Below are 24709 nucleotides of genomic sequence, written 5' to 3'. Positions count from 1 at the left end.
TTTCCACACAGAACAAACAAAACCACAGTTTTAAGTGTATCATTTAAAATTAGTCTCTGCTTCATAACATCTTGATTCATTCCAGAGCAGATGGTGGAAAAAGAAATAGTAACAGTGCAATGTACATGGGAGAGGTACAATGTATCCTGAATGAACCTATAATAAAGGTTGCAACTCCCCAAACCGGAATTCTCTGGTCCGGCAACATCCATGGTCTGACAGGACCACAGTTGTTCCTTGATCAGAGAACCTTGGTAGGCTAGTGGCAGGAGGGCAATTCAGGAGGGGCTGGGTTGAAACAGAGGGACAGGGCAGGAGCTGGCGGCAGCCCGTGATAGCCTGTGGCACTGGGACCGGGTCGGGGCAGCCCCTGGCAGCACAGAATTGGGCCAGCAACAGCCTGTGGCAGTGCTGGGCAGGGGCCAGAGCCCCAGGGAGCCCATGGAGGTAGACCAAGGCCGGGGCTGGTGGCAGTCCTCAGCATCGTGGAGCTGGAGCCCCACACAGCCTGCAGAAGTGGGGCCAGAGCCTGTGGGCTGCAGCGGAGCTGGGACCAGGGCCCAGGTGACTGGCAGCCCAACCAGGGCCACAGCAAGTCCCCAGGAGTCCGTGGTAGCGTGGGGCTGGAACCTATGGAGCACAGGCTTATAGAGCCAGGCAGGCAGTCCAGCTGGGGCAACAGCAGCAGGATAAGTGACCCAGCTGCAGCAGTTCAGCAGAGGCTGGAGGAAGTCCCTCCGCCTCTCCCTGCCTCCCCCAGCTGGCAGAGTTGGCAGCTGAGGGCTATGGCAGAGAACCATCTCTAGTCTCTCAAATTCCCTGGTTTGAGTCTGGTCAGGTTCTGAGGGTGCCTGGATAAGAGATGTCCAACCTGTACTTCTCTATCAGTTACATCTCTGTAGCTAATGTTATTCATTTTTAATTTTACGGAAATCCATTAAGTATTTGGCACATTTTAAGGTCTGTAACCACATTGAAAAATTTACAAAAAAACAAACAAACCCTCCATAGAAACTTTGAAACTACGTGTGAGAAAAATAAATGGCCAAGGAACATTTTACCTTTCTCAGTTGTAGTGGCCAATCTGAAAATAATGAATGTACTATGTGTCACGTTGCTGAATTGGAGGGAAGCAGCCAGATCGCTGCTGCACCCCTAGGTGGGGGTATTGGCCCCAGAAATTGGTGTGGGGGGAGCCATGTGGGGTATTGAATGGGAGATTATTGTTTGTTGATCTTATGTACGCTATTTATGTGAGTGTATAATGTCTGTGTGTGTAGGTAGGAATCTGTAATCTGTGTGGAAGCTGAATATTTCTGTGAATGTGGTTAAGCATGGCTATGGACAGGCTGAGTAGCAAAGCCCTGTGGAACAATGACTCTCAATAGGCTATGGACACACCCAAAGAATGGGATTTGTCACCTGAGGGCAGCCAGCAGGAAACATAGAGATTGGCCTCTGACCAGGTGACTTGCTGCAGACTAGAAGAGGCCAGGAAGGAGTATAAAGAGGCCATGTGGTCGATGCCATTTTGTTCTCAGCTCAGCACTTCATCCCAGAGGCAGCACTGCAGGGATTGAAGAGCCCAGAAGACCTGTGAACCCATCCTGATCGCAGGATGTGCAATAAGGACTTTTAACCAGCAGCTGCAACATCTCTGCTAGAGCCTGCATCGAGGACTGGGAGATTCGGTGCACGTAACGTACTGTACTTTAATAACCTTACTCTCATGCTTTTCTTTCTTGTAATAATAAACCTTTAGATATAGATTCTAAAGGATTGGCCCAGCGTGATTTGTGGGTAAGGTCCAGAGGGTAAATTGACCAGGGATCTGTGGCTGGTTTCTTGGAACCGGACAGAACTTGTTCGGGGTAGGTGGGATTGGGTGCTAGGACCCCCCACCTGTGTATAGGCCCGGGGCCATCTGGGGCACGGATATTGCTGGGGTGTCGGAGGGGTTTTGCTCGGGAGGCTTCAGGCAGGCTGCTGAAGCGCTCTGTGAGACTGGTTTGTGGCCTGTTTGGAGAGGTCACCAGTCAGGGGGACTGTAAGGAGCCCCGGATTTGAGCAATTCGCCCTGAGCGGACGCCCTAAGCTGTGCCCAGATACGGCCCGGTCTGTCACACTATGTAATAGATATTTTGTTATAATGGAAATTTAACATTATTGCTCTCTTATTTTCAGCACTAAATGTTTCTGAAGGACTGCAAAACAATATAGCCAAAAACAGTCCTTTAAAATCAAATTGTTCTAGTACATATGTTTTGCATTTTGAAGGAGTCACTCTGGCAAATGATTTAGTGGCATTATTTGTTAATTAAGTCTTTATCTTGAGAAATCATATCAACAAAGAGGATAGCTCTATTTCACAGTGGCTATGTCTAGACTGGCCCCTTCTTCGGAATAGGCATGCTAATTTCGAACTTTGGAATAGGGAAATCCACAGGGGATTTAAATATCCCCCGTGGGATTTAAATAAACATGGCCACCGCTTTTTTTCAGGCTTGGGGAAAAGCCGGAAAAGAGCGTCCAGACTGGCGCGATCCTCTGGAATAAAGCCCTATTCCGGAGGATCTCTTATTCCTACTTTCAAAAAAGCGGCGGCCATGTTTATTTAAATCCCGCGGGGGATATTTAAATCCCCCACTGATTTCCCTATTCCAAAGTTCAAAATTAGCATGCCTATTCCGAAGAAGGGGCCAGTCTAGATGTAGCCAGTATGTTTCAGTTGGAAAGCAAGTAACATTATAGGAAGAAAATAAGACAGCTAAAAATATCACTGCAGAATTAAGAACTACATTTAAGAAAGTGACTGAAACGTCTCTGTTGAATGCAAATAATTAAGTTCAGTAGACACTTTCTTGTATTATTTTTACAGTTAAATTTTAAAAGCATTGCATGAGATCAGAGCCACCAATAGCCACACTGGACTCCTAGGCAAGGATGGGGGCAGCTCTGCGCTCCTGAAAGGGGTGTGGGCTCACGCAGAAGGGGTAGGGCAAAAATATTTGAATACATACCAGATGCATTATCTTGCACTGAAGTATTACACAGTTATTTAACAAATAACGGATAACAGAAGTTTTCTGAAGTCTCAGCAATACTGTAACTAAAAATCTGCGCTAACCTGTTTTTTTTTGGGATTACACTAGATTTACCTTTTTTCTTAATCACCTACCGCAGGTTCTTCAAATATAAATTCTAAGTGCTCTTTTGTAGATTTAAAAACTCCCTACAAAGTATTCTGTAGAAAGCATGACAATGTCTTTAAAAACATGAATGCAGTATCATATATTTCTATTTCTTAAACTAGTTACACTTGTTAAAGGTTAAAGGAACATTTTTTTTAAATGTCAAAAATCACATAACCATACTATCTATCCAGACAGTAGCATTCATATGATCTAAACATGGAGGGATAAAATACCTTGCCATCAGCCAATTTGTATTTTTTCAGCATAAAAGCTTGTGCTCTACTGTACATTGCTCAAGCTACAGTAATTTCCTACAAACCTTGCCTCAAATTTCAAGACAAACCAAACTCTCAATACTTGACCATTCACATTTAGGGGCTTAAGCCAGTCTCTAGCCATCAGGGATAGATAAAACCATGGAGGGACAGAGTATACCTCATCTGCCTGGTCATTACATACCTCTGACAGATCTGCCTCTGGTAGAAATTGGATACTGGACTAGATGTCCTGGTGCCTGATCCTACATTCCTACATTCACTTCATGGGACAATAAACTAAAAGGATGGCCAAAGGGTCAAACAGGCTTGCTTTACCTTTGGGGTCTAGCAATCCGGAAGAAAAATAAGTTTTTAGGGAAAGGTTCCCTGGTTTCCTAAATCAACGGTACGCAGGAAATAAAGTAAGCAGAGATAAACTTCAAGGAAATTATGATGTGGTATATATATATTTACTGGTGGTCTCACATACCCTACATAATAGCTCCCTTTCAAAGACCGTGGAACCACCAACCTGGCACTCAGTATCATCTGAATCAGTCCAACAACAGTCCCCAACAATTAACATAATCTCTCCAAGCTGGGTGACTAGACAACAAAATGCCAGTTGAAATACCGTGCTGATAAATGCAAAGTACAGTAAACTTCCGATAATCCGGCACCTTTAGGACCCAGAGGGTGCTGGATTATCAGATATGCTGGACTATCGGAAGGGGGGGCTATGAGGAGTCTGGGGTGGAGTGGAGGGGATGCACCCTGATCCGGGACCAACCCGGCAGCACCCCAGCTACTCTGCCCCTGGCTTCCCCGAGTCAGCCGCTGGTCAGTTTCAGCAGTGGCAGAATCGGGGAAGCCGGGGGCACAGCAGCTCCAATTGTCCAGCTGCCCAGAGCACTTCTGGGTTCCAGATGGTGCCAGACCATCAGGAGTGCTAGACCTTTGGATGCCGGACCACTGGAGTTTTACTGTAATGTACACAATCTCAGCTATACACATAAAATAACAGGGCCCACATTAGCTGTTACCACTAAAGAGAGAGAGAGATTTGCACTATTGTGGATAGTTCTCTGAAAACATCCACTCAGTGTGCTGTGGCAGTCAAAAAAAAAAAAAAAAAAAAAAAAAAGGAACAGAATCTGTTGAGAATCTTTAAGAAACGGATAGAAAATAAGACAGAAAATATATTCCCTCTATATAAATCCATGATATACCCCCACCTTGAATACTGCAAGCAAATGTGATCACCCCATCTCAAAAGAGATGTATTGCAATTAGAAAAGGTTCAGAAAAGGGCAACAAAATTAGGGTTATAGAATGGCCTCTGTATGAGGAGAGATTAATAAAACTAGGACTTTTCTATGGGGAAAAAGAATGACTAAGGGGCGGAGGGATACTATAGAGATCTCCATGACAGACATGGAGAAAGTGACTAAGGAAAAGTTATTTACTTGTTTCCATAACATAAGAACCAGGGGTCACCAAATGAAATTAATAGGCAGCAGGTTTAAAAAACAAAAAGGAAGTTCACACAAAATACTTCCTTCACACAATGCAGTCAACCTGTGCAACTCCTTTCCAGAGGATGTTGTAATGGTCAAGACTATAACGTGGTTCAAAAAAAAGAGCGAGATAATTTCACGGATAATTAATTGCCATTAATGACTATTAGCAGGAGAGCCGACAGAAGCTGGGAATGAGTAACAAGGGATGAATCACTTGATGATTATCTGTTCTGTTTTCTCTGAGGCACTTGATACTAGCCAATGTTGTAAGACAGAGTTCTGGGCTAGAGGACCTTTGGTCTGACCCAGTATGATGGTTCTTATGTTATTATTCACAATAATCTCATAAAAGTCATTCAATCTGGCCTGCATAACTGAGATCATGTTGCATGGCTGCCCAACCTAATGTTAGTTCAGCTCATTCCAGCAGGCTTCTCAGTGCAGCACAAGCCCAGAAAGTGTAAAGAAGGTATAACAGTCACATGACCAGCATTCCTTAGTAACAGTGTCATTGAGGGTAGGGGATGAGGAAGGTGACTTGGAGGGAGGCCTGATATGACTTGAAGTGAGTTGTGCGGGATGACTGAGGGAGAGGAGATAAGTGGGGGATAGTTGTGATGGGTAAAGAGATGAGTAAAAAGTTTAGTGGATTATGGGAGGGGGAGAGAAAGAGCGAGAGAAAGAGGGGTGCTTTAATATATTTGTTTTCTTTAACAGCACATACAATGGACACATCTACTATTTTTGCCTTACTTGCCCAATCCCATGCTTGCGATGCCAGCCTTATACCAAATCAACTCATCTGGAAAGTTTAAAAAGAAAACAATATGCTGTAGTTAAAAAGAACGTACTTTGTGCAAGTTTCATGACCTGTGTTACAAGGAGGTCAGACTAGATTATAACAGTCCCTTCTCACCTTGGAATCTATGAAGATTTATATAAATCAAGAACCAGAAATACATACTTGTTACAGAACTACTGGGAGTTTGTAAAAACCACATATGCCAACGTTTAATTATGCGGTTTCCATAAGTTTGGTAGCTGGGAAGAACAGATGAAGGGGAAACAGCAGAAGAAGCAGCTCAGCACTTCTACGTTTTGTCCCACACTACTTAAATCCGGACACACAGAGTGGGGTATATTAGCAGGATCAGGGCCATGTGTGCTCATATGTGCATTCTTTCTCTCAACTATAAAAGGTTTTTTTCCTATTACCATCTTAAGCATTTTGTGAAAGGTTTTGTAAATTGCGTTTTTGTTTTACCACAGACTCTGAATGTTCTACAACATTCAATTCCTAAAAAATAAAGTTGTACAGATTAACTATCTTAAATGGATTAACACAGGAATAGTAGTATTTTATACAGAGAAAAAGTCAGACATGATACAGCGTCTCAGGAATTCTATGACAAAATTAAAAAATGTTGATCCATCTAGAGCAATGCAACAGATTTGATGAACCTCAGGCAGGGTTCTGCATAGTCTTCTCCAGCCAGCAAAACTGTAAGTTCAAGCTTCCAGGGTAGCATTGCTACATTACCCTGATGTTGAGTGGTGGGCAGCTGTGAAGCCAAGAAGAACCATGCTAATTTCAGTCAGCAGCTGTTGGGACTCTGGTGAGAATATTTTGTTTTAGAAGCACCCTGTGTGGGTGATTCTAAAACCAAATTTACAGAATTTTGTAAAGAGATATATTTGAGATTCAACTGGAATGAAACCAACATTTCAAAAAGGTTAAAATTTCCTTTCAAATAGAGATTCCAAGTTAGGTCATGCTCTACTGCTGAGACTAAAAGTCTTGGAAAGACCATTACAAAAACTTCTCATATTACTTTAGTGAGCAGATATTTATGTACAAAACAAAATACTATAAAGTCTATTCTGAGAAGGTTCATTCTCATTTCTTAAAATTGGTGTTTACTTACTCACTTTCACCTCATGCTATAGCCACAACATTCGCAAGCCTATATAAAATTAAATTACCTGAAAAAATACAAGTTTTAGGATGACATTGGTTATTATGTCATTGCTTTTATGAAATGGGAATGGAGAAATGAGACATACAGATCACAGACATGCTTTTGCACACGAGTATGGACTCGGATTCTGCATGATATCACTGACAAACAATCGAAAGATTCTTTCTGTTAAGTATTTTTTAAATCATTTAATGATCTGACATACCAACTGGGAAAAAAGTCTTGATGAATGCTTGTGCTTAAAAATATCTGTTCTACTTTCCAGTCATTTTGCAGCAGCACAATGAAAGCATTAATGAAACATTTAATAACATATGCAGTCATTGGTGTAATTTCTTGTGTGCTATTTTTTACAATACCTTTCTGTGTCAAAAGTACATTTGTTCTGAATCACATGATAATCATGTCCATAATACATGGAATCTGACAAACTCATTGTTTTAGAAATAATGCTACTTTAATTTTTATGAATTTATCTCACTGGTATTTCAAACAGAAAAATGTAATAACATACAGGCAGTCCCCGGGTTACGTACAAGATAGGGACTGTAGGTTTGTTCTTAAGTTGAATCTGTATGTAAGTCGGAACTGGCGTCCAGATTCAGACACTGCTGAAACTGACCGCCAGTTCTGACTTGCATACAGAATCAACTTAAGAACCCCAGGCGTCCCCAAGTCAGCTGCTGCTGAAACTGATCAGCAACTGATTCCAGGAAGCCCGGGCCAGAGCAACTCTGCCTGGGGCTTCCTGTAGTCAGCGCTGGTCAGTTTCAGCAGAAGCTGACTTGGGGACGCCTGGGGCAGAGCAGCTGGGGTGCTGCTGGGTTGCTCCAGTAGCGCCGCTCCTGGGTGCTACTGGACCAACCTAGCAGCACCCCATCTGCTCTGCCCCAGGCGTCCTGATTCAGCCGCTGCTGAAACTGACCAGCAGCGGCTGAATCAGGACCTGGGGCAGAGCAGCTGGGGTGCTGCCGGGTTGGTCCAGTAGTGCCCAGAGCGGGCGCTGCAGGACCAATCGGCAGCGCCCCAGCTGCTCTGCCCCAGAGTCCAAAACAAAAGCCTGGTCTGCTGGGGGGGGGGGAGCACACTAGCTGCCCCCCCCCCTCCCCAGCAGACCAGGGACACGGGGAGCAGAGCCTCTGAGGCTTTGCTCTGGCAAAGCCTCAGAGGCGAGGGACCCCGCCGCGGCTGCGGCTTCAGTCCGGGAGCCTGTGGTCTGCTGGGGACGGTCCCCAGCAGACCACACGCTCCCGGACTGAAGCCGCAGCCGCGGGGGGGTCCCGCGCCTCTGAGGCTTTGCCAGAGCAAAGCACCCAGGCACCCAGATTGAAGCGGCAGCACCCAGATTGAAGCGGCAGCAGCGGCGGTTTCCCGCGCCTCTGAGGCTTTGCTCTGGCAAAGCCTCAGAAGCGCGGGAACCCGCCCGGTGCCCCTGGTCTGCTGGAGACGGTCTCCAGCAGACCAGGGGCACCGGAGCAGCTTACCAACGGGGCTTTCTCGCCCCGACTTCCAGGGCGAGAAAGCCCCGTTCGTAAGTGCGGATCCGACGTAAGTCGGGGACTGCCTGTATAGTCAGCATGAAATAGCACTTCAGTTACTATTCTTTGGTTTCAAACCTTAGGCTTAGGTTCTAATGTTTATATGAATAGGATTGTAGTCCATTTATCACAGTAACAGAAATGGTGAGATGGTTAAGTTCAGATGATTACAGAAAAAAAATGTTCCCAACACACAGGCATCATCTTAATCAGGATTTTTTTTCCTCCAACAGAAAAAGCTAATAAAAAAGGAGAAACCCCCCCCCCCCCCACCCCACAATTCTTTGCTTCATCATGCTACTCACTATAATAGTATTATTTTATTGACATAGCCTTTGTTAATTTACCTCACCTTCCACCCAATCCTTACTACTGTTTTGTTACTTTTGTCATGTCAAAAATGCATTTGTAATCTCCTCAAAGCACATATATTGTTTCATCTCTGTTTTAGGAGTTGCTTTCACACTTTTAGGGGATATCAAAAGGGAAATTTTTATGAAGAAAGTGAAATATGAAAACAACTCTTAATGTCTTTAAAAATTACTCCCATCTAATCTAGGACTAGAAGAACTAAAATTAATTAATCATCATATGGTTGTCAAATAGAATTAAGTACAGGGCACAGTTTAAATGGTTTGGTTGCCTTCACTGTGTATTTGCATGCTATTTACATACACACATTTGGAATTTTCTCAAGCTTAACCTTAGTTAAGAGTTGGTAACACTTCTGAACTGATACCAGAACTGTCTTTGGAGGATAACATCCCACATGGTTATTTTCTATTATATAAATATTACATTTTCTTGCAGCCTGTTGTCCTCCCTTGCAGCCTTTTAGGTAAGATGAGGAAAGGAGAAGAAGAAATTGGCTGGCTGAAAGTTGTTAGCTAAATATTTCTAAAGGATTTCCAGGCCATAGAAAACAATAGATTGACAGGTAGCTTAAAGGCAGGGGAAACTAGTCACAGCAATCTCACACTTTCAGCAAGAATGTATTTTAAACAAATACTAATACAGTAAATTAAATACATTTCTATCTTGGTACCACTGTGATGCACCATTTGGCAGGATACTGCTATTAATTTTTTGCTAGCTCTGTCATTTTCACATATAAAAATAAATTGTATTAATTATTTCTGTAAGATGTCAATAAAATTTGCTAGTGTTGTGGACTTTGCTAGTGTTGGAAACCTTCTGATTAGGTTCTGAGTTTCTTTGCATAGTTTTTGTTCATTGACAATTGCAGGATTTTCAGGAAGAACCACCTTCATTGACTGGTTGGAAAAAGATGGATTAATAGATGTGAATTGTTTAGAAGCAATACTGAGATGAGGAGTTATAAAGGTTTTATCCGCTCCCCCCCCCCCCCAACTCCTGCTATGGCTGAACCTTATATTAAGTTCAAAAGAAGCCAATTTACTAAGGCCTCAATTCAGCAAAACAATAAAGTATGCACAAATATATAAGGGTATGTCTACACTACAAAGTTAATTCGAACTAACAGACGTTAGTTTGAATTAACTTTGATAGGCGCTACACATGCAAACCGCTAGTTCGAACTTAATTCGAACTAGTGGAGCGCTTAATTCGAACTAGGTAAACCTCATTCCACGAGGACTAACGCCTAGTTCGAATTAAGTAGTTCGAATTAAGGGCTGTGTAGCCACTTAATTCGAACTAGTGGGAGGCTAGCCCTCTCCAGCTTTCCCTGGTGGCAACTCTGGGCACCACCAGGGAAACTCTTCTGCCCTCTCCCGGCCCCGGAGCCCTTAAAGGGGCACGGTCTGGCTACTGTGCCCGTGCCAGGTGCAAGCCTGCCAGCACCCAGCCAGCAGACCCTGCAGCTGGCACCCGCTGCCACCCAGCCCTCCGCCTCTTCCCGGGACAAGGCTGGCGGCTCCCAGGAGCCTGCCCGGGACCGCAAGAGGCGGGCGCCTGCCTGGTCTAGTGCAGACATCGTGGACCTCATCCACGACCTCTGCACTAGGCACAGGAAAGTGGCCATCTAGGGCAGGATAGCTGCCAGCCTGGCCACCCAGGAGCAGGTTGGCATGAAAATCAAGGTGGTCAAGTGAGACCCCGACCCTGAGCTTAGAACATAAAAACATAAGAATGGCCGTACTGGGTCAGACCAAAGGTCCATCTACTCCAGTAGCCTGTCTGCCGACAGCAGCCAACCCTAGGTACCCTGGAGGGGATGGATCAAAGACAGTGACCAAGCCATTTGTCTCGTGCCATCCATCTCCAGCCTGCCACAAACTTTGAGCAGGGACACCATTTCTACCCTCTGGCTAATACCACTCCATGGACCCAACCTCCATGACTTGATCTAACTTCTCTTTAAACTCTGTTATAGTTCTAGCCTTCACAGCCTCCTGCAGCAAGGAGTTCCACAGGTTGACTCTTTGCTTTGTGAAGAACAACTTTCTGTTATTAGTTTGAAGCCTGCTACACATTCATTTCATTTGGTGTCCTCTAGTCCTTCTATTACGGGAACTTTTCTTTATGCACCCTCTCCAGCCACTCATGCTTTTATAGACCTCTATAATATCCCCCCTCAGTCTCCTCTTTTCTAAGCTGAAAAGTCCCAGTCTCTTTAGCCTCTCTTCATATGAGACCTATTCCAAACCCCTGATCATTTTAGTTGCCCTCCCCTCTCCCACCTCCTTTTCCCAGTCTCCCCCAGTTTTATTCAATAAAGAAAGTTTCTATTTTTGAACACACGTGTCCTTTATTTTGTACATCAGGAAGGGGGGCTAGAGAGGGGTAAGTGGAAGGAGGTGAGGGAGGAATGGGTACGAGCCCCCGATGGGGAGGACTGGGGTGGCTCTATGGGCTCCTCGGGGTGGAAGCTCTCCTACAGCCCCTCGAGTGCCCCTCCCCCCCGATGGCAGCCTGCAGCAAGTGCAGCCGGGCTGATGGCCGAGTGCTGTGATGTGCCGAGTGTGGGCACCCAGGGCACTCCAAGCCAGTACTGCTTTGCAAGCGGGGAACCCCTGAGAACTGTCTGTCCGGGGTGGGGGTTGGGTCCCTTTAAGCACAGCCCTCGGCTAGCCTGAGACAGCAGCTCCACGCTCTAAGTCCTAACCTGATGCCCTGCCAGCACTGCTTCGGGCCAGCCTTAACCTCGGTTCAGGGTCCACTCAATGTGGACATGCTAGTTCAAATTAGCAAAACACTAATTCGAACTAGTTTTTAGGTCTAGTTGCACTAGTTCAAATTAGCTTAGTTCGAATTAACTAATTCGAATTAAGTTAGTTCGAATTAGTGCAGTAGTGTAGACATACCCTAAGAGTGCAAGTGGTGGGATTATTCACATGCATAAAAGTTATGCATGTATTTCAGTGTTTTGCTGGATCAGGTCTAAGTTTAATCTTAAGATATGTTATGCTTCTAATAAAAACAGCAGGATGGAGCCAGGGAGAGAAAAAATAAACAAAAGAATAGTTAAAATAGTCTCTTCTCTCCCTCCTATCCCCAATTCCTAGAAGACCTCTAAAAAGATCTCACTTATTTGAACAGAAACAGGAATCATAGAAACTTCATGAGCACCCTCTACTGTTTACTTTTAGGAATGTCACTGTAGAACAGGGAAACGTATGTAGGCGTAATAACCAAATTGCCATTCATATTTTTACTAGTCTAAACAAATAAGGAGCTTCTTACTATTTTTTTTCCTTTCTAGAGGGAATCCATTTGAAATATCTTTTAGGTTGGAAACTTTAGGGGAAGAGTTTCTCTACCTGCATACTGTGAAAAATATAATTTGATCCTGATAAAAACTAATACACTTACTATGCAAAGACTCACATATTTGCTTAACTTTATTCACTGGCCTTCAGATGCATATATATTGGAAGGATTGATAGCAGTGAAAAAAAAGAGAAATAAAATTTCACTAAAGCAGTGAAAAAGCAAGAGAAATAAAATTTAGCAAGTCATCAGGAATGGCAAATCTGCCAAAACACACACCCTGCTTGCTGTCTCAGGCAGACGGGATTTGGTTAGCTCAGCAAAGGCAAGAAGACTTTAAAAGAGTCTCCCCTTCCTCATAGGCATTCAACTTCTTCTTGGTCTGCAGAGGGTGGCAAGGCAGCATCTTCTGATCAGAGAGTCACTGAGGAAGTCTCTGCTCCCACTCACATGAGGGCATATAAATCACTGTATCCAAGCTAATTGTTGGTGCCTCCTAGTGACAGGTATCTGGTGAAGGTAGCCATTCCATAGGAGGCCTAGTTCCCTCAAACCGGTATTAGAACTGGACTTCAGGGAGGGTATCTGAGGAATGGAGTGAGACTCCTAAATTCTGATACCAAGAGAGACAATTTTTTCTCTTGCCCTTTAATACAAGGGGAGGGAAGTTGGGTCCTAGTCAATGTTCCCTCTAATTTTTTCCATCTATGTGTAGAATACATTTTGTTTCTACTGATGGTGCACCAAGGCTCATGTGAATGTGCACCATCAGCAGAAATACATGCTGCCGGCTCTGAGCATTGTGCTAATCAGCAAACAGCACCTGAATCTCTCCTGGATGACCACCCAAACACACAGCTTACAGGGAAATCTGCAAGGTGAGGAGCTGATGGAACCCTTTCCACAAGTGAACTGCTATGGGAAGGAAAGGTGACCTGCACTGTAAAAGTTATAGTCAAATAACTTATCTGGGTACAAGTTAATGGCAGCCTAGTGAAATCACATACCTTGCATATTGTTTTTCTTCCTGCTCATCTGAGGCAATACCTTAGGTAGTAATCTTTGATATTTGTTGAAGCATTATTTTATTCAGAGTGCAATCTGAATGGGAGAATGATTTGTGCTATATTAGTCTATATCTAGACTGCAGTCTTCTTTCGGAAGAAGCTTTTCTGGAAGAGATCTTCTGAAAAAACATCTTCAAAAAAGATAGCGTCCGCACTGTGAAAATGCATTAAAAAAGTTATCTGCTTTTTCAACAGGGGTATGTCTACACTACATGGCTCCATCTACAGAGCCATGTAGATTACCTTTGTAGACATAGGAAAATGAAGCGGAGATTTAAATAATCGCCGCTTCATTTAAATTTAAGTAGCTGACTCACTGTGCTGATCAGCTGTTTGTCAGCACAGCACTGTAGTCTGGACGCTCCGCGGTCGACATCAAAGGCATTTGTCAACCTCAACGGTAAACATCATCCCATGAGGCATACCGGGGAGGTCGACAAATGAGTTGACCACGGAGTGTCCAGACTACAGCTGATCGGCTGATCGGCACAGCGCAGCAGCCATTTTAATGTAAATGAAGAGGTAATTATTTAAATCGCCACTTCATTTTCCTATGTCTACAAAGGTAATCTACACGGCTTTGTAGATGGAGCCATGTAGTGTAGACATACCCACAGTGTCCACACTGAATAGACACTATCTCATATGTAAGCTGTGATTACTATGGGCGTAATGGCCACCAGGACACCTGTGTTTTTTCCTCTTTCATCTTCTTGCGAAAACTCCCTCTTCTCTGTCCACACACGCCTTTTTGCGAAAGATCTCTTTCGGAAAAAGGCTTCTTCCCTGTATAAAGAGGTTTACCAATGTCAGAAAGACCCCTTTGTTCTTTCGATTTTTCTTCCGAAAGAACACAAATACAGTCTTGACGTAATTGAATTTTTTTCAGAAAAAACGCCATTTTTCCAAAAAAAAAACCCTCTGTAGTGTAGACATACCCTATATGAGGTCAGACTAGATCACAATGGTTCCTTCTGGCCTCAGAATATCAATTAAATCAACTCTGCATTGGCACAGAGAAGTGCATTAGCAGATTGTATTGCAGGGATGACACCTAAAATAGAACATTTTGGCAAAGCTAAAAGAGAAACAGAACTGAATCTAGAGGTTAAATTTCCTTACTCCTCCATCTTCAGAATAGCCTCATGTGAATATCTGTTCAAGGAACCATGACTCCAATAGCATAAGATTTGCATTGAAGATGTATCCATCTATTCAAATCATATTGTTGTGTTTCATTTTTTTCCTTCAAGCTAACATAGGCTTTAGGCACTCCTGTCTACAAAATTCAGGTCTAATAAACTGCATGTAACAGTAAAAATAAAGTATTCCTTCACCTCACAAAGGCTCATGGAATCCAAGATTTAGTCTACAACTACAGACAGAGTGGAGAAGGCATTAGTTGCAATAATTCTTGTTTTACTATGGGTTAATTGATATTACCAAGACCTCTCATCAGGGTGCCTTGCCTTTTTTGACCTTGCTAATGCCAGATCAGATTCTTTGGATCCATGTCTGAGCTCAGATGAGTACCAGACTGATAACTCTTGACCCTATCATTCATATTACTTCAAGATTTTTTCAAAGATTCTCTTCTATGTTTTGTATTCATTTAGCAAAGCCAAAATTGTTACTGTATCACTTCATTTACACAATTGACAAATGGCTTGATAGCCACAAACATTTCGCATCTAATAAAGCAGTTTTACAAGGCCCATAAAAGGTCTAAAAGTAGGAGTTTTTAAGATATTTAAGTAAGTTCTTTAGTATGTGTCAGTGAAGTAGACCATTTGAACTTTATCAAAGTTGTCATTCATAGACCAGCATTTCCTTGTATTATAGCATAATGGGGGTAATTAAATTTGCATAAAGTAGATGTTGGATTTAGCTCGTATTGAGAGTCTATTAAATAGTAATTTCACGTTCGCTATTTTAGCTTCATTTATTTGAGGGCTATTCTTTTCCCACACATCTCAATTTTTGCAAGAAAGGTTAATCTTTGAAAATGCTTGTCAGTATGGAAATTGCAAGACTTTCAAGAATGCTTTACAGATAATTTTAGGTAATTCTGTACAACCAAGCAAAATCAACAGTTCCTCTCCAGTCAAAAGTAGTCCTTGTGGCTACGTCTAGACTGGCATGATTTTGTGGAAATACTTTTAACGGAAAAGTTTTTCCGTTAAAAGTATTTCCGCAAAAGCGCGTCTAGATTGGCATGGATGCTTTTGCGCAAAAAGTGCTTTTGGGCAAAAGCATCCATTGCCAGTCTAGACACGATTTTGCACAAGAAAGCCCCGATCGCCATTTTAGCCATCGGGGCTTTTTTGCGCAAAACAGTTCTTCCCTGTCTCCACTGGCCCTCTTGAGCAAGTATTCTTGCACAAGAGGGCTTTTTCCCCGAGCGGGAGTGTGAAAGTATTTGCACAAGAAGCATTGATTTTGTATATTACAAAGTCAGTGCTCTTGCGCAAATTCAAGTGGCCAGTGTAGACAGCCGGCAAGTTTTTGCGCAAAAGCAGCCACTTTTGCGGAAAATTTTGCCAGTCTAGATGCACCCTGAGGTTTATGAAATTAAATGATGTTTCCATTTCCTCAAAAAATATCACAATGCAAAGTGTAACCTACTAGTTTAAATTGCAGTATCTTGATAGAATTAACATTTATGCCTCTAATTTCAATCACTAGGACAAAGCTTGTTCTCAGATACACCAGTGCAGCATGGGCATTCTTGTGTATGACATCCATTTCAGCTAATAGTACCAAGAGAGCCATTTTATCTTAGAACAGAAGAAAACTTTGTCTCTTTTACTTTGCAAGGGCAAACAGTTTATTTTCTTGTGACATAGGAATTGCCCAAATTACAACATTTCATACATTCTCTAAATACTATGGACCCAATTTTGCTTGAGAGTTCACAGTGCATTCTGGGTACAGTTACTAGTAGCTAATCTCTTTGTTTAGTACTAGCATACAGAATTCCAAACATTAGGATCAATATTAGGTGTGTATAGTAGATTAAAATGCCTATTTGAAATGTAAAAGCCTTTAACAAACTTCAACAAACCTTCAAAACTAAGTAATAAACAACTGCATCTACTCATCACACAATCACACACAAATGTAAACAAAAAGCCCATTAAACTATGTTATGTAAAATACCCTACACCACAGTTACACCAATTTTCATGTTTCTATCACACGTGAACAAAGATGGAATTTGCAACAAAATAAAACTATTTTGGGTACAGAACACAGAACGCCCTACCAGCAATCCTTTAAAAAAAAAAAGAGTGCGGGGGGGGGGGGAGGAGGAGGAAATCTAGCAAGTACTATCCTGAGTTCCTCTGTTCTGTTTGGATCAACTACAGTATTACATGATCAAATGAATGGCCTTTTCAGCAAGCAGACCTCAATTAATGTAAGGTCTATACAAACATCTTAATAATCATCTTGAAATCAATAGGATATCAATGTAGATCATAGTGTAATGTGCTCCCAGTCTTCCTTACCAAGAATGCAACTGATCACTAGCATTATAAACTGGTGTCTGAAGCAGTTTTTTAGTTGTTTCACAAAAAAAATTAAGACTTTACTCCCTCCCACCCATCAAGAAGGGTTTTATTTGTCTGTTGAGAGGTCAGCCCAATACAAGCATTTTAAATTCACTGCTTTTGGAGGAATAAAACAACGAGCTTTACATAAATAAAACAAGTAACAAGGAGAAAGCACCAAGATCTATGCCATCCTAAACTCTTATCTGCTAAGGGATCTGAAAATGAAAAAAAAAAAACCCATTTGCTGACATCTGGGTTCAGAAATCAAATTAATGGGTTAAAACAGTGTTTCTCAAAGTGGTCCATGAAACCACCCTGAGAAACCTGCCAACTGGCTGCTCCAGCCTGTTTATTTACTGGCTCGGCAGCCATGGTGCCTCACAGCTCCCATTGGTTCCAGTTTGGTGTTTGCAGCAAAGGGGAGCAGTGGAAAACAGCACAGGCTGGGCTGCTACCATGGCTCACCTTGGCTGTAAATGGTGACCCGGAGCCAATGGGAGCCATGAGGCTCCATGGCTGCGGAGCCAGTAAATAAACACATAGGAGCGGCCAGTTGGCAGGTTTCTCAGAGTGGTTTCATGGACTAGTTTGAGAAACATTGGGTTAAAACATTAATAATACTTTTTAAGGGCCTCCTGAGACCCATTATTAAGGTGATGTTAAAGGAGATTTAGTAGGCCCCAAATAGAGCTCTCAAGAGAAAGTCTATTTCTAGAGCAGCTAATCTTCCTATCCAAATAATTATATAGCTCCCCTATCACCATACAATCTGAATGCTTCAAAAACATTAATGAATTTGTCCTCTATTACTCCTGGACTAGCATTTCTAGCAACAGACCAAATTTATTATCCTGCTTAATTAATAGCACCATTTTCAAGTTTAACTTTTTGCAGTTTTAAACAGGAGCTAAAACAATCTTTTCAAATGCAAATTTAATAAATTAACTGATATTGTAGTGTCTAGAAATAAAGGTAGAACAACTGCTAGTTAGATATTAAATGGGATTGGTGGTCATTCCGTCGACTCCCGTTTGGCCAGACTTAAGCTTTAGGACTATAATGCTAATTATGGTTTCAAAAATTTATTGTTTTAACCAGGCAGACAGGCACTCTGAAGGAACAAAAGGATCATAGTAACAAGTATCAAACCTTCTTTAATAAATGATGGGAAAGAATTTATCTTCTTGTCTAGACATAACTGCCTTTTTGAAGTGATGTTATTACCATGGGTGATGATATGATACATAATAGCTAAAATACATTACACTCAAAAAACTACTAAGGGGTTTGAAATTTTACTAAATAGTGGCCCAGACTGGGTTGTGAGCAAAAGGGAATGTGTCCAGTGGGCTATAGTTCCTTTGGCTGGAGGTCTGGTGTGCATGAGTTCTAACTGAATTACTAAACAATAGTTCTTTCATACTTGTGGCTGCCACTATTTTTTGTAAGCTCAGTTTCACCCATTTTTAAACTTCCCTCATACTAAAATAGTCCTACTAAAATTTCAGATGCCAAATATCGTATCAGGGTAGAATTTTTCTGGGAAGTGTGGAAATAATCACATAATAGATATAAAATACATGGCTAGGCCATAAAGGCATAAGCCAGTATAGTTCTGGTGAAATTAGTGGACATATGCCAATTTACACAAGGGGTATGTCTAGACTACATAGCTCCGTCGACGGAGCAATGTAGATGAGTTTAGACATTTTGCTATGTCTAGTAAACTCATCTACATGGCTCTGTTGATGGAGCCATGTAGTCTAGACATACCCTAGCTGAAGATCCTGATCATGGCATTTTTTCCCCAAATATCTTACCTAATGGTTTTGACAAATTTCTGAATAGTTTTCATACCTTTATATTTCCAAAATTTCTCGAGCTAAAACATCCACAAAATTTCTGTATTTTAGGCTAAGCATGATTCAAAACAAGACATTCAACTGAAAAAAAAACCATTAAAAATCCCATGTGTTAAAAATCTGGAAAAATCATAAGCAAATTTATATCTGATAGTTTTCATATCTGATTCTCATAATAGAAATTTTGGCAGTTAGTAGTGCTTAGAATTTGATTTTTCCAACCTTTTTATTCTATGGAACACTTGGTAATCAATTCTCTTGTCAATCACTTCCACTTACTCCTGCCCTCAACTTTCACTGCTTGATTCTCAAAATAATTTATTCTTCAGATCCACAGCCAAGTCTGAGAACTTGAGTCTTGAAAAGAAAAAAAAAGAAAGAAAGAAAAAGTGGCTAAAAACCATTCTACTCATAATAATCTTTTCTGTACTAAACTTATTCTGGGATTTTATATTGAAAAAATGAAAATATGATTACAAAAGCAAACACTGGTAAAGAACAGCACAACTGTCTGAAGCCAGAAGCTTTATTTATGATATCTAGAATTCTGTGTTATGTGAGAATCATTAAAAATAAATTGACTATATACCATTACCACAACTTAACCCTTTCACTGCTGTAGTTTAAATGCAATCTTCCTTTTTAAACAAGAAATGCTAGCAGTTAGAAAAGACACAACCAAGTGCAGTAACTTTCAACAGAAGAAAACTTTGTTCTTCAAGGGCTTCTATACATTCCATCTTTCCAGATATGGCATCTAGCCATCAAATAGGAGGAATAGCTTTGAAAAGTCGCGGCATGCATGATAGTTCTCTCAAGAGGGAGTCGTCACCCTAATATATTTGCAGAAGTGCACATTCATCCCTGAATTCACAGAAAGTGAAGAGAACTCTCGTGCATGTGCTCAGCACTAGACTTTTCCACAAGCCTAACTGTAGAGCAAGGGTGGGAAAAAAGGCTTCCACGGGCCAGATCCAGCCTGCCAAATGGGTTTATCCAGTCCGCGGAGGCCCTGCCACTCTCCTATCCGCAGGCCAATTTGGGTCCTGCAAGGAGCACACCGCCTGATTGGCCTGGGGATGGGAGGAGCACGTGAAGTTTCCTCTGCCCTCCCCCCCTCCCTGATAGGAGCGTGCGGCACTTCAAAGTGTCGTACGCTCGCGCAGCATGGGGGCAAGGTGAAGGAAGCTTTGCGCAGCTTCCCTGTCCCCAGGCCCTGATTGACCTTGGGGAAGGAGAGTGCGCAAAGCCTCCTCCCACCCTGCGAGGAATGCGTGACACTTTGAAGTGCCATGTGTGCCGTGCAGGACAGGGCAGGGTAGGGCAGGAAGAGGCTTGGAGCACTCTCCGCCATCCCCAGGCCAATCAGCTTCCTTTGCCCTGCCGCGACCCTGCAAGAAGCGCATGGCACTTCAAAGTGCCATGCACTCCTCGCAGGGCAGGAGGAGGCTTCGCATGCTCCCCTGCCCTCAGGCCCTGATTGGCCTGTGGGTAGGGGAGCATGCCAAGCCTCCTCCCACCCTGACAGAGACATAGGTGCCTAGTGGGAAGGGGGGGGGGGAGACAGAAAAAATCATGGTTTGTGGATGGGGAAGCCCAGAAGTATCCTGGTTTAGGCCCTGCCCTTTCAGGGGCAGCCCGGGACAACTTCAAAAAAATTTTAAGTGGACCCCCAGCCAAAAATTACTGCCCATCCCTGCTTTAGAATTTTCTGTATATAGCTATTTTATAGTAAAAGACTATAGCCCTCACCAACCCAGAAACAATTGGCCTTAACTGGGACTATGTCAGGCCTTGAGAGCGCCATAAGGACTCAAAGTGAATCTATTGTCTACTGATAAACCTGGAGACTCCTTACCACTACTTTTGGACTTCCTGAGCCTGAGTGGTAGCTTTCCACTGAGGTTGCCAGCCACTCCTCAACATGCGTTTCTACTATCTCACTCTACAATTTGTACTTATTCTTCTAGTAACAATTCACAGCTACCTCAGAGTATCTTTGACACTTTCACAGAAAAACCTGTAGAATCTGTAGGAACTGCAGTTTAATGTTACATGGAGTCCCAAGTTTCTAGGGGCTTCTTTATATAACTGAAAATCTAGGTTAATTTTCCAATTAAGTGAAATCTGTCTGAAATGTGGCTGTGAACCAGCTAAATTATCTGGCAGTTAATTCCCTGCTCCTGATGATTTTATTTACGCTATTTGGGCCAACAACCCTTGCAAACATGCATACTATTGGGTTTACTATTACTAGCTAGCTAGGAAAGATAGGTGCTCTCTCAGAGCCCAGGGAATTAACCACACAATGCAATTTGTGACCTTAATTACAATTGTAGCATTGTAAGCATGCCTTAATGGGAACATACAAAATAATTAATTGCAACTAAATAGGAAAGTGTGCTCCTATAAGAAGGCCAAACCATTATGCTTACTTACAGCAATAAAGCATCTTGTAGAGCTGTGATAAATCTGACACGCAGCAGCATTTAGTAAAGCTTAATAATTAGAGCTTTTTGCTCAAGGTTAAAACCTGTTTCCCACTGGTGAAACAATATCCCGTTCCACTTAATAGGGGTGCTCTTGTACTTCTGTAGAGACAAACTGGACATGCACTGAAATTTATTCCAGCGCACACAAGCAGTGTTATGATATTTTCAGTATCTCTGCTGAACTTACAACAATTCAGAGGAAAATATTTTAAAGAGCTTACATTCTGTTGCAGTCATTGTTAGTTGAAATGACACACCAGCTTTGTGTCAATTCAGGCCTACTCTAGGATTCCTCACTGATACTGAGCTGTTATATAGCAGCAACTGCATGTCATAATTCTACTAAATCTGCTTTCAAGGAAACTCTGTCCTATCCTGACAGATGATGACCTGGCCTCAATTTCTCATGCCTTCATCACTTCTTGGGTAGATTACAGCAATGCAGTAAACCAGGGTATGAAGCTTTAACCTTAAGCAAAAATTCCAACTAGTTCAGAACAATGCAGTGCATGTCTTCAGCCACACAGGCTACTGCTAACATATCAAACATGTCCTTCATTCTCCTCACTCCCTTTCCACAGTATCTAGATTCATATTTAATGTCTCACTTCTTATCTTCAAAAGTGCTCCATAGCCTAGGGTCCAAAGTCTCTAAGGGTGTGTCTACACAGCAAAGTTATTTTGGAATAACGGCTGTTATTCTGAAATAACTATGTGAGTGTCTACACAGCCATTCCGTTATTATGAAATAATTTCAAAATAATGGACAGCTTATTCTGACTTCTGTAAACCTCATTCCATGAAAAATAATGCCTATTCCAAAATAGGCTACGTCTACACTACATAGTTATTTTGGAATAGGGGCTGTGTAGACACTCCACTTCTGCTATTTTGACATAGCCCCTCACCAGGGCTATTCTAAGTTATTCATTGTGGGGCTCTAAATCGAGATATCACATCTACATTAGGAAAGCCTGCATTGGATTAATTTTGAGACTTCCCTATAGTGGAGAAGTGCTATTTCGAAATAAGCTATTTCGGAATAACTATTCTGGAAAAGCTTATTCCAAAATAACTGTGTAGTGTAGATGCAGCCTAAAAGACTGCTTATAGCTCTGGGATGAAGATGGTGGTCAACAACTATGGTCCTCTAGCACAATGAAATTTTCAGCAATAGCACTAGAGCTTATCTGTGTGGGAAACAGAACTTTCTGTGGGTGTGACCCAAGACAGTGGAATGGGGTGATCCAAGACTGTGGAATGAACTCAGCCAAGAGTTAAGGAACATCACAAACCTCACAACTTTGTTCCAAATACAAGGCACATTTCTTTGACCTTGCATTCACTAAAAATTATACAGCAGCAGATATACTTACATTTAAACAAAACAAAAAGACATGGCCAAAACAGGACATTCCACTCCATGCACTTCTCCACTAGGGGAGAAGATGAGAAAACAAACAACTCTTGACAGATATGTGATCATGTTGCTTAATGCACTACATCTGTGGAACGCAACTTTGTAATCCATCAAGATAATCTGATTGTGGGCTGTGAAATACTTTGCTGTCATTGACTGTCTGCAGGCACCACACCTTGAAGCTCCCAGTGGTTCTCTGTTCTGGGCCAATGGGAGCTGTGGGGGCAGTGCCTGGAGGTGAAGGGGCTCACATACTGGCTGCCACTTTCCACAATTCCCTTTGGCCAGTGCCATTTCCCATTTACAGTTACTGTTTGAAATCTATCAATTAACAAGGTGTTGATCCATTTAAAATGGGCTATGTAATTTTTTATCATAACTTATTTATTGTCATATCATGTGGCACTATGACAAATGCCTTACAGAAGCCTAGGTATGTTATGTTGAAAGTTAGTTTTTATGAAACAGATCTGTTAATCTAACAAGCATGGTTTTTCACTTTTCCAAAACTTTCTGGAGAGACTTTAAATATATGCTACAATCCTTTAATGTTTTTACGGATTTCATCATATATCAACCTTTCAATGATTTTTCTCAGGATCAATGTTCATTCACTAGTTTATATTTACTCTGATCAACATTTTTAATAGGGCTGTCAACTGATGTGCATTAACGCCTGCGATTAATGCAAGGCAGGATTAACGCATTAATCACAGGTGTTGCTGCCCCTTTGAAGTGCCACTCTGGTGCTTCAAAAGGGCAGTGCATGAGGAGACGGGGAGTCCCCAGCTGACCCCAGGCTCCCACAGTGATGCCCCTTGGAAACACCGCCGCTGCATTTCAAAGGGGCAGCTTGTTGTATCATGCAAGCAAGGTAGTAATAAACTTCAACAGGCCTTTATTTACCAAAGGTGAAATCTCTTTACAAAGCTGCTGCTGCTCCCTTCTGTAGCTCTCACTCAGGCCTGGCCCATCTCCTCCCCCCTCCTTCCTGTTTCCTGTGCTTCCAGATTCCCAACAGCCAGTGCTTCGAGTTCTAATAATTACAAGCAACACGGCTGCATTAGCTGGAGGACTCCAGCTGATCCTGGGCTTCCGCAGCACTGCACCTTTGAAACGCCACCGCAGTATTTCAAAGGGGTAGCGTGCACGATTAATCGTGATTAAATTTTTTAATTGCAATTAATTTTTTAACCGCTTGACAGCCCTAATTTTTAACTGTTGGTAGTCTTTAGACTTATGACACAAACGGTTCGTGAAAATTGCATTGCAAGTCAAAACATAACACAGAACTGCAATCCACTCCATTATGGAACCAAGTGTCATGAAGTTGAAGCCAATATTGTAAATTGAATCAGTATCAATTCAGAAATTACGTGTCAACTGTCAGAGATGGAACATTGTAAAGTCAAGGACTGCCTGTTTTAGCTTTCAACAGTTCTCTGGAACATCTCTAGTGTTATAAGATTTAAATTTTAAATGGAGTGGTTTAAAATTAGTGAACATGAGAAAGTTAAAAAAAAATCTAGATAAGGCCAACAGTAGCAGAAGCAAATCCTAGAGCCAAACACAGGGCAGATTATATTATAAACATTTTTAATATGAATATATTTCTGATTGTAGAACTATTAGCTCTATATATCTTTTTAATTCCTACACTTAGCAAAAAACTAAAATATATATAAAAAAATCCCTCTCCTAAAGGACGACAATATGAAGCAGAATCTAAAGGTCATCTAAAAGTAACAGAAAGACTCCCATTGCCTACAATAGGCTTTAGATTAAAACATTGATAAGCTTTAGAAAAGTTAGAACTGAACGCTTCCTCTGTTATTGTTTTGTAGTCCTCAAAATGCTTGTCTAATTTCAACTAAAACTTTAAAAACTAACAAAATCTAACCTTAATAAACTTGTAGTGTAAAATTTAAAACAACTTGGTTGAGAGTACTGAAGTTAGAGAAGGGACCAAAAATCTGGGGAGTGACAGGAAATTTATTTCAATCAACTAGTCCTTTCACAAAAAGCAAAGAAAAATAAAAAAGTAAGGACTTCATTTCCAAAAATTTTTATTTCCAGATAAATAACACTGAGAGCATACCCCATGTATGTATACCTACTACTGATAAAAAAACA

At 41.9% G+C, this 24709-nt stretch overlaps 1 long non-coding RNA gene across 1 annotated transcript in view; it reads right to left on the bottom strand.

The window, feature by feature from the left end:
- Positions 1–5904: 5904 nt before the first annotated feature.
- Positions 5905–24709, bottom strand: part of LOC142830501 (uncharacterized) — a 33642-nt gene continuing 14837 nt past the window's right edge. Inside the window, exon 3 of the long non-coding RNA XR_012905798.1 lies at positions 5905–6533. This is a non-coding gene — a long non-coding RNA (uncharacterized LOC142830501). The remainder of the gene's footprint in view (positions 6534–24709) is intronic.

Source organism: Pelodiscus sinensis, chromosome 8, assembly GCF_049634645.1.
Source record: "Pelodiscus sinensis isolate JC-2024 chromosome 8, ASM4963464v1, whole genome shotgun sequence".
Taxonomy (NCBI): Eukaryota; Metazoa; Chordata; order Testudines; family Trionychidae; genus Pelodiscus; species Pelodiscus sinensis.
This window is presented reverse-complemented; position numbering and strand designations above follow the sequence as displayed.